Source organism: Miniopterus schreibersii (assembly GCF_964146895.1).
Source record: "Miniopterus schreibersii genome assembly, chromosome: 6".
NCBI lineage: Eukaryota > Metazoa > Chordata > Mammalia > Chiroptera > Miniopteridae > Miniopterus > Miniopterus schreibersii.
The window spans coordinates 27,580,053-27,587,918 of record NC_138107.1 but is presented as its reverse complement, the minus strand read 5'-3'; the positions used below and the strand labels follow the sequence as shown (position 1 = coordinate 27,587,918).

The 7,866-nt window shown below is 45.8% G+C and overlaps 1 pseudogene across 1 annotated transcript; it reads right to left on the bottom strand.

Moving 5' to 3' along the window:
* Positions 1-4,445: 4,445 nt before the first annotated feature.
* Positions 4,446-6,044, bottom strand: LOC308558714 (epithelial splicing regulatory protein 1 pseudogene; annotated as a pseudogene). The gene has a single exon. The product of its transcript is annotated as an epithelial splicing regulatory protein 1 pseudogene (transcript).
* Between the last annotated feature and the right edge of the window lie 1,822 nt (positions 6,045-7,866).

Sequence of the window (7,866 nt, the reverse complement as noted above, 5' to 3'; positions counted from 1 at the left end):
TTTTCTCACTGTCATGCTTCTTCTGTGGCAAAATCCCTCCAATGTTCTTTTACACAGAAGTATAAAGCCCCAGCTCAGGACAACTCTCACATGCCATCTTAATTCCAGAAATCCCTGTGGAGTTAGCTGACGTTTTTATTGGGACTGCATTGGCTCAACTCCCCATGTCCAAATATCTTTCTTTCCTCTTCTTCCAAAGATATTGATTCCAAGAGTAGGCCCCCATATAGGCCCTTCACAGTTAGCTACAGATTATAATCTGTTTCCTGTGGAACCCAAGTTGAAAGTGTTGTGGAAAGGAATGGTGGGAAAACAAATGTAACATGAGATTTTAAAACTGAAACACTTACTGCCTTGATAACAATGAGAATCCTGTCATTGGAGGTAGATGAAGTATAGACAATATCTGACAAAAGGTACCTGTGTAATTTATAAAACTTTCACTGGTAGTAAATCCATATACTATATTGTAAAGGGAACGCATTCACTGACACAAAGTATGAAATGTTTAGATGAGAAGTACAACAGAGGAGAAACAGTTGTTATGCTTATACTGCATTATTAATTCACTCTGGAAAAAGAAAGCTGAGAACGTTTACTTACCAATTAAAAATTAAGTGTAATTTTAGTCCTGGATGTCAAATAACTGAAAGGAATGTCATTCTCACTTTATAATGAAAAAAAGTACAATTAACTTCAAAATTAGGATTTTTTTCCTCAAACTGATTGCATAGCTAAGGTTATAGAACAACCAACTGGCCAAAGTCTAAAAACAGATTATGTCTGTTGGGAGAGAGGAGATGTGAGTACTTGCTCATGTAGGTGGAAGCAAGTGGACAACAATAAGAGTTCTGATAGAATCATTAAAAACGTGGAAAAGGTTGAACATGGCTTTAAATATTAATACATACACAATATAAATCTGTGACCTGGAGTTACAGAAATTGAGCAGCTCTACACCCTCTTGAAGGCTATGTCTCAACAAACTCACTGGGCACTTACAGAAAATATCAGAAAGAGCTATAAGAAGTCTTCATTGAGGTGCAACCCTCAATGGGAAAATTGCAGCTGTGCAGAAAATACAAGAAATTGTATGCAGATCTTTCACCCCCACCTCCACTGTGAAACAAAGCCCTAATCTGTGGGTTTAAGGACACAAACACTGCTGCCATTAGGGCATTGGTGAAAACTTGTATCTGGGGGAAACAAAGGTGGGGGGAAAAACACACACAACCGCTCCTAGAGGCAGGACAATAATACACATCTGCCCACAATTACATTCATTGGAAGATGAAGAAAATTAAATACACATTCTTGAGTCCCAGGAACATAGTGCATACCTAAGAGTGAGGTTTAATTATAACAGCAGAGAATTAAGTTCTCGAATTGTCTTCCTCACCACCAAGCTAACAGACTTTGAATAACAAGCAATAGCAGATTACTCCTGAAAGAAGGACAGGAAAGGAACAAGAAAACTCTAACAACTTCCCACGAGACATAACACAAAGGGAAAAACCGAAATTTCACCCTTCGAAAAGTCAATCTGCACCTTAAACACGAGATGTATCTACAGAAATTTGAAACCTGTGGCTCATTAAGGGCAGCCATAGCAACCAAGTAAAAGAGAAAAAACTCAAATTCAACCCTACAGATTATAGAAACTCAATACCCTGCATTAAAGGCTCAAAAGAAGGAAAGGAGTGTCCATTTTCAGGCATAAAACTGTTTATTCAGTCCCTACTGCTGTATACAAGATGCCTGGCTTTTAACAACCAAGAGACATAAATGGCAAACAAAAGTAACAAAAAGATACAAAATAATAACTGGAACCACACACAGGCATGACAGTGACATCACACTATCTGACAAAATTTAAAATAGCTATAATTAAATATAAAAATGGTGCAATTTTAAAAAGAGGATAAAACTTAAAAATAAAAATGGTATACAAATGTAAAAACACATGGGGGAAAAATGATTTTGACAGGCACTTTAGTGAACTCAACATATCCAAAAAAAGAATCAATGAACTTGAGTCACTAAGAATTATCCATACTGAATCAGAGTGAGAAAAAAGGTTCAGACAAAACTATATAAAGATCATCAAGAGCTATAAACCAACATTGAATATTGTAATATATGTGTAGTTGAGTCCTAGAAAGGGAAAAATAAATATTTGAAGGCATAATGGAAGCTAAGGAGACATACATAAAGGAATAATTTTAAAAATACAGAAGACTTCTAGTCTGAAACTATGAAAGTTAGAGGACAATGGTGGGATAGCAGTCAATAAGTGAAAGATGAGGACTGTAAGGCCATAACCCAAATTCTATCCCCATGAAGAGCCAGAGCTGGCAGATCTTCTACTTAAACATCGGTTATACTCTCTGTATTTGTTGGCACCACAGCTGCCAAGGCAGCAGGCTCATAAGGCTCCTCAACAGCACCTGGAGTCACCATGAGATCTTCCACACCTGGAGTCATAATGTTATCTTCTGGCTAGACTGTGCTGGCTCCTTCAGTCAGGACCCAGAGCAACGTGCTTCCCCAAATGAAGAGCAGACTTGGTACTTCCACACCTTCTTAGTTGACTTGGGTTGTTGTTGTTTTTTTTATGGCCCAGCAGTCAGCTTCTGTGCTGGAGAAGATAAATAGAATGTGTGGAGCAAAAGCCCTAGGGCAAGAGGATTCCTGAAGTTCCCCTTACCTGCAGCAGCTGGAGGAACAAACTATACAGTTGAGAACTTTCAGAGTAGAGTCAGCATTTAACTCTCCCAAAGAAGGTGATGGAGCTCAGCTATAAACAGGTTTCCGTCTGCAGTCACTAGGCTTGACCTCTGGCTTTGTCTGGCTAGAGTGATCAAGGATGACCTCAGGTCAGGTTTAAAGTTACAGGGCTGCAACTGGGGAGAAGGGATGTCAGGATGTGTGGAGGGCCCTAAGACCTGGCAAAATTGGCTTTTAGTCCGTTTCTCAGCAGAAGGGGAAAGGGAGGTACATGCAATAAGTGGTTTGTTTAAATTTTGTAAACATTTGATTAATTGTTCTGTTTTTTAAAAGTAAGGCACAAACCCAGGTTTTTCTTGTTATGAGAAGTAGATTGTTCCTTGTGTCGCCAGTAATTTTAAAACCCAAAATGGTATTGCTCTTGTTAAGACTGAATTTGATGGCTTAAATTAAAAAAAAGAAAAGAAAAAAAAGAGTCCTCATCTGGGTGGGCCACTGGTCAACTGCACCCTTTTCCAGGGGACTGCACTAGGTGGGCTCTGGGGGCTTCCCAAGAGAGCTTGGCAGACTCTGTGGCTTTGGATTTTGGGAAAAAAGGCTGAGATCAAGTTCCACCTCTCCTGACTTTGGATGCAATGCTCCAATGCTGGGACCCATGCAGGGACATGTGTGGATGTCCACATGCTATTTCTGGTTTGAAGACAGGGGAGACCACATGAAAAGACCAGAGAGTGGTCTTTGGGAACTAAGGGTGATCCTCCACTGACAGCCAGCAAAAAAACGAGGACCTCAGTCTTATAAGCACACAGAACTGAATTCTGCTAACAACCTGAAAAAGTCTGGAAGTATTCTTTTCCAGAACCTTGTGATGAGAGCCCAGTCTGGCTGACACTTTATGACCTCTTGAGACTCTTCACAGAAAACAGTCAAGACTATCTGGCCTCTGACCTACAGAATTGTGAACTAAGAAATGGGTGTTCTTTAAGCACTTAATCGATGGTAATTTGTTAGGCAGCAATTGAAAACTAATACAGGCATCTGGCACTGCCTCTTGGCACCAAAGCTGTGGCTTCATCTAAGAAAACCTCAACAGTCTAGGATTTTGGTTCAGCTGGATAAATCATGTGGCAGGGGAGGGAGTGAAGGTGAGATATAGTGGGAATTAACATGGGCTCTGATTACCCTGGTGTGAAATCTATATATGTCTCGGCCCTCAGTTCCTGACTCAGCTCCTAAATCTCCTTGTAAATAAGAGTGCTAGGAGAATCTTTTGTTCTATAATTTAGTCTTTCATCCCAGTTGCTGACAAGGACCTACTGAGATCTTTGTAATTCCTGAGTGTTAAGAGCATCAGACAGTGAACTCCTAAATCCCTTGGGATGTCCTGAAATGTCTTTTGTTCTAATGTAGTAACTCTTGGTAGGATCCTGGATAGGGGCTGGTCAGGAGAACAAGGCATGATTAGCAGGTTGGGACTTTCAGACTCACCTCTCATTCCTGAAAGGAGAGAGGGTGTAACTGGAGTTAATAATCCATCATATCTATGTGATGAAACCTCTACAGAAATCCCCATACTATGGGGTTCAAAGACCTTCTGAGTTGGTGAACACATCCAAGTGCCAGGGAGGGTGGCACGTGCCAGCTCAACAGGGACCCAAGCTCTTATGCTCAGGAATCTGTGTATCTCTATTTATTGGTGTCCTTTACCATATCTTTAATTAAATAATAAAGTGGTGAATGTAAACAAAAAATGCCCCCATTAATACAAAGTTCATCCCTTCAGCTGAGCAGTGAAAGACTTCAAGATATCTCTCCTTCATGTTTTGTATTGTTTTGTTTTTAATCATACTTCTGTGCCGCCACAAATGCTTTGTCTACAGGCTTCACCTGGATAAAGGCATCTCCTGATGGGGAGTCCTGGTGATTCAATACCATGTGAAACTTGTGATATCTATGAAAAAATTCCCACAGAAAGTCCACGATGTCCTCAATTGTATTGATGTGGGAAGACCTTGAAGGTTTACACAGTCTCTAACATTTGTATAGGGCAAAAATTGCTGAGGTAGTACTGGAATAAAGGGAGGGTTAGAGTGTAATGAGAGGGGCTGAGGAGAACTGATTCAGCATCTGCTGAACTTCACTTGCTATGCTCCTGAACAGTTCAATGTGTCTCTTACCCAAGTCCTTATGCTTCCTCAATGTGTTCTGCGCATATTCCTCATAAGCAAAAAGAACACAGTATCCCTTGTTAGGCTACTGGTTAGGTAAGAAGGAGGATGCCTTCCTCCCCCCTAGTTTGAGGCTATGTTGTCCAAAGAAGGCCACCACTTCATCAACTGCGGCCACGAAAGGGAGCCCCAAATGTGGACAAAGACTTGGTTTTCCTTGGGGAGAAATTGGGATACCTCACTGGAGGCACCACCAGCAATTTTAAGACAATCTTTACTTGTTGCTTTGTAAACACAGTATACTGGCTCTCCATGTAATCTTTGTGCCTCTGTAGTGCTAGGTCTCTGTGTTCCTCACTCACAAACTCAACCAGAGCTTCTCCATTCCTTCAACCCTGGGCATTCAGACACAGCGCTGAATCTCCTTTGGCAATATGAATCCTTTGAAGAATTTTGCAATATCTTGATCCACAGACTGCCATGATAAAGCTGGAGCCCTGATTACAGTTCTGTCATCAATAGGTTCTATTTTGCTCCAAGTGCCACTTTCAATTTTGTAATTTACTCTCTCTGGATCTGAAAATTTGTGATAATAAGGCTGTGAAATCACTGCTAAAGTTGTATTCTCCATATCTGCAACTGGAGAGGCTCCACACAGAAGGCTGGGTTATTCTCAAAATTTAAACACTCTCATTGCTTGCAGCATCCAGTTTATCAATATCAGGTACACCAGGGCAACACTTGTTGAATTCTTTTTGAAGATCAAAGAGTAATAGAAGGCAATAATTCTCAGAAGTGTCAGGATGCAGGATTTGCCATCTGTACATCAATACAGAGACAGGAGAGGGCCTCTATCCTTCAGTTCAGTACATTGCTGACTGGTTCAGCTGTCTGAAGGCTTGGTCTAGCTGTGGTGTCAAGTACAGATGTTGACCTTATCTTAGTTTTTTCTTTACAATCCTGTGTCAGTTCCAAATGATCCCATCTAACTAGTACTTCATGCAATCGTCCATCCCACCTTCATGATGGCCAGGTCCATAACTTTCCATAACATCAGGGTCATCTGCTCCTCATGCAAGCCCAGCTTGGCCCCAGTGTTCCCAGTAGTTATTCCAAAAAGCACACCATGTAATCTGGAGACACTGTCATGATGGTAGGTGGGGATAGAAGAGGGGTCAAGAAGTGGTGGGATGGGGTGGAAGTGCGAACAAGAAAATTTGTGCTAAGAGAAAAAGAAAGAGCCCGCCTCCCCCCACCCCTTTGACTAACTTGGTGCAGAAAACAACCACCCACCCAAGTCCACACCAGTCCTCCACACCTTGGGCAGGAAGCCCACAGCTGCCAGTCTCAGGGGCCTGTGCCAGATAGAGAATGTGTCACAGCTCTGAAGTAGCCATACTCCTTCCAGCAGCTTGAGTTCCAAGCCACTGACCTCCATGGGCCTCCTCAGGCCCACCTGGCTCTGCTGCTACATCTTCCTAGGCAGCCCCATCCACCACTTCACAGTACTAGTCAAAGGCAGTTCAAACCCCAACTTGAGGTTTGGGAAGCCAGTGGGGCACCTGGACCCAGGGGACACTGCTGCTGACTCGTAAGGACTCACACAGCATCCCCAGCCTCAACAGTCTGCTGCAGTGCACACAGCTGTCGAGCAGGATTAGATGTCTACCCGTAGGGGCTCCAGGGAAGAGAGGCTTCACAAGCTCATCTCACCCAACCTGGGTGCGCATTCCCCAAAGCTTCTGCAAGCAGCCACCTCAAGGCTGGTGAGAAGTGAGGACCAGGTGGAACTGACCTGAGCTCTCTGGCAGGGCTGAGCATCACACCCCTGACCCTGAGCCATGGGCCGGTGCCACTCAAACCCACCATGCTCTTCCAGAAGACAGCTGACGGCCTGCGGGATCTGCATATGCTGCACCTGCACCGACTGCACCACGGCCCTCGTGTGTGTCCTGTTGGTATGGCACCCAAGGGCCCAGCCAAAAAAGGTGGTATGCATGCTGTTCCCCAGCTGCCCACCACCTGCTGCCCCCTGGGTGGCTTGGTTCACCTGCAGCGCTTGAGATTATTGCGGAGGGGGGCCTGTGGTAATCCCCCAGGACCTACTGAGACTTCCATGAGCTGGGAGCAACGAAAGCATCGGCTCCCAGAGCAGCTCAGGAGGAAGGTGACCCCAGACCTGCCCAGGTGCATCCTGGGGTGCTGTGCAAGGAGCTGCTAAGGACTATAGACACCTTGCAGGGCTGAGAAAGAAGCCAGGTCCCCCCAGTAGGTAAAACCTGATGGCCCTCAGACCCAGCCCTGGGCGGTGTTCCAGGCAGGCTCCGCTGTGGGAAGCATTAAGAAGATGGGTCCCCAGGCTGCCCCAAGCCAGGCAGAGCACTCAACACACCCCGCCCCGGCTGTTCCACCGGCCAATGGTGCCAATGGCCCTCCCCCCAGCTTCCGGAGGGGAGAGGCCAGCTCCCCACCACATGCTGCCTGGAAAGCAAGCTGAAGCTGGGGCTGAGCCTGCCCTGCAGGACTCAGAAGCTTGGAGAAAAAAACGCTGGAGATGCTGTCAGCCACCAGCACCCCTGGCAGCGTACAGCCCACCGGAGCCCAGTGGTGGGCAGCGGGCAGCTGTTGCCGACCCTCTGTGAGGTGGAGAGTCCAGGCTGAACTGGACACCTCGCTCCCGGTGACCACGCTCTCGCTACCAGCCGAGGTGGGCTCCTGCACACCAGCGAGGTGGACAAGCCCGTGCCCATCGAGCAGGTGCCGCCGCAAACAAAGCCGGGCTGCGCCTCCCCGCAACGACGTGGTCCTGCGCCCGGTGTCATCCCGAGAGTCGGCGCAGCGCAAAGCCCTGCCCACGGCACCCGCACCCGGGCCCCCAGCCGCTCCGAACACAACAGCGCTCCGCCCCAGGGTGCGGCGGGGGTCCTGGGGCCCGAGGACGGCGAGGCCCTGCCCCTCTGGTCGGACTCGG